This window comes from Nicotiana attenuata, unplaced genomic scaffold (genome assembly GCF_001879085.1).
Source record: "Nicotiana attenuata strain UT unplaced genomic scaffold, NIATTr2, whole genome shotgun sequence".
NCBI classification, from domain to species: Eukaryota; Viridiplantae; Streptophyta; class Magnoliopsida; order Solanales; family Solanaceae; genus Nicotiana; species Nicotiana attenuata.
The window spans coordinates 94,552-97,574 of record NW_017671486.1 but is presented as its reverse complement, the minus strand read 5'-3'; the positions used below and the strand labels follow the sequence as shown (position 1 = coordinate 97,574).

Here is a 3,023-nt window from a genome sequence, read left to right as displayed (position 1 = left end):
TGATACACATGTTGGCTGATTAGTTTTTATTTTCAGCATTTTAGCTTCATTACAAATAGATAAAACATCAAAAATGCAAAAGGTATATGATATGAATTGAATTTCCCTGCTTCTTCCCGAAATTTTGCTTCTCTTCTCTTCTTCTGTTTTTTCACTTCTGCTACTTCTTCCCTTGTTTCATTGGAGTGATACCTCAATTTGGTATCAGGTGCCCCATGTGATATTTACGCTGCTGGCTTGCTAAAACTGCAAAGTCTGCAATCTTTGTCTTTGTCCTAGTTTCAAGTTGCTGACAATTTAATGTCCTAGTTCACTTCAACTCCCGTTGTTGTTAATCACATGTATCTAAATATTCTGGGATTTTTTTTTTCTCTTTATACTTTCTCTTCTCATCTGCTAAGAGGTCAACAAATTGAGCAATCTTATATATAGTACCAAAATAGAATATCTGGAAGTTAGGAGTACGCATTACGTTTTGCACAACTTCAAACCATTGGATTTCTCAAAAAGGAACCCTCTAGTTCTTATTTAGATGAGGAAACAAGTTATTGAATAAATTAAACTTAACTTATATAAAAATTAACAATATGTAAAAAGTTTTAACTAGGTTAAAACAGACAAAAAGGAAAAAAAAATACATGTCTGGAAAGAGGGCTTGCTTTTTGTTAGCTAATTGTAGTGTAATGCTGCAGTTGATAATCTGATCCACTGCCGAAGTGGAGAAAAATGCCTCTTATGTATATTGAATTTTCAAACTATATTTTGCATCCATTCGTATCACCTACAACAACAGAAAAGTATGAACACATTCTCTGCTTGTAAACTGATAACAGATGAGTATAACATCTTCAAAGCTAAATAAAAATCCATTCCGAACCCAATAGCTAATCTGTTGGGAAGCGCCCCGCATAATCCACATTCCTCATTATATAACCTGCTGCTCTTAACCCGAAAAGAAATATAGAACAGAAGCATTAGTCACGGACGATCCACCTGTTACCTGCTTACTAGCTACATTACAAAGGAAAGAACAAATCCACGCCAAGCAAGAATAGCAAAACATTGCTCACAGGATTTTGTATTACTTCAAAAGAGAACGAAACAGGTCACTGTGACTTAAAATGAAGCTTTCATTTGAAGTATTTTTAACTAAAGAGGAACCAGTTTCATCACCAATCTAGAAACACTTCCTGTGGACAATAGAGGAACCAATTTAATCATACTCGCCCTTTGCTATACACATCTGCATGGGACACAGATATTAATAGATTGATTTATTGATCAGTCAATAAAGCAAAAGGAAACTAACTTGTTTGAAAGTACACAGGGAAGCTAAAATTGATCCTCCAATCCAGGCGCCATACTTCCTCTCAGGGGGTGCAACAACTTTGATCTTTGTGTCGCTTGGAGAAAGAGCAGTGATTTCCTTACTCATACGATCTGCTATGCCTGAAATATAGTTGATCTACCACTAAGCACAATGTATTAAAATAAATCTTTCCTAATATCAACATCGCATCTCATGATTGAGTTGTATACTTTCTCATGAATTCTTGTGGCTTCCTTTCCAATAATGGCTGGAATAGGACTTCAGGGAAACAAAACCTCTCAGCACCAAGAGTTATGATATTTCCATCAGGAAGCTCATAGCCCTTCTCCACTGATTTTGAGAAAGTTTTTGCCTTCTCAATCTCCTGTTCAAACATAAGCAATCGTCTCCTTCATATGACGAATAATTTCCGATGCAGCGGCAATGCCTGATAAATAACAACCCTCCTTGATATTCATGACAATATACTCGAGATAATCAGTAAGATCACGAACACCAAGACAGAACCGCAAGATAGCATGGGGAAGTGCATGTCCCTCATAGATTGGGACACTGTGGCTCACACTAGTACCAGAATCAAGCACAATACCTTGTTGCAAAACAGCAAACAATCTACTGACTGATTAAAACAGTAGAGAGCCAACATATGCTGGTATTCCATGTGTTGCTTACAAGTTGTACGACCACTATCAAAGAGATAAAGAACAGCCTGGATTACGACATACATGGCTGGAACATTGAATTCCTCAAACATGATTTGAGTCATTTTCTCTCCTCTTGGGGTTAAGTGGTGCCTCAGTCAGTTCTGAATTGGATGCTCCTCGGAAGCAACAACGAGCTCATTGTAAAATGTGTGATGCCAGATTTTCTCCATATCATCCCAGTGGCTCACTATACCACATTCAATCAAGTATTTTAGAGTCAGAATACCTCTTTTAGATTGAGCTTCATCACCAGCATAGGCATCTTTTTGTCCCATTCCGACCATGACGGCAGTGTGACGAGGACGACCAACTATGCTTGGGAAAACAGCCCTTGGAAAGTCAACCCCATCAAAGCCGGCCTAAAGAAACAAACAAATGCAGCTATTATTCATTAGTAGGTCGAGCAATACAGTTAACGCCACATCGACGACAAGACAAGTTTAACTGTAGCTTTATATAGGAACAGAAATCAAGCATGCATAGGTTCATACTTAATGCTTGAAGAAAGATCAGTCAAAAAGAAATATTCCTTTATCCGTTATAAAGCTTTGAGATACCATTTCAAGAACGAATATTGCAGAATATCAACTGGAATACAACAAAGTTTATCCTAAAGCAGGGAAACAGCAGCTCAAAAACCAAATAAAAGCCTCGAACTCCTATTGGTGAAGTTCAGCCACAACAGTATGAATAACAACAACAAAACAGCAGTTTCTTCTACTCAAACAGCTTTGGATTCCTCTTCTGATCGTTCATCTTGTTTTGTTTTTGTTTATGGAATTTTTAGATCTGATTTTTGTAAAAAGAAAAATCCAAACTTGTCTTCCACTATCGTGGGTGTGGGAGGTGAGAGTGAGAGGAAGAAGAATGGGAGGGAAAGGCGTCCTTTCTAGGTCTCTGCGGCGCAGGGATTTTTTTTTTTTTTTTTGAGATGGGGAGATCCGCCGTTTGTCCTTATTGAAGACGAGAGAGCTCGCTTTTTTGTCTCT

General features: G+C 37.7%; 1 pseudogene; it reads right to left on the bottom strand.

Moving 5' to 3' along the window:
• Positions 1-717: 717 nt before the first annotated feature.
• On the bottom strand, positions 718-2,930 carry LOC109208581 (annotated as a pseudogene).
• Between the last annotated feature and the right edge of the window lie 93 nt (positions 2,931-3,023).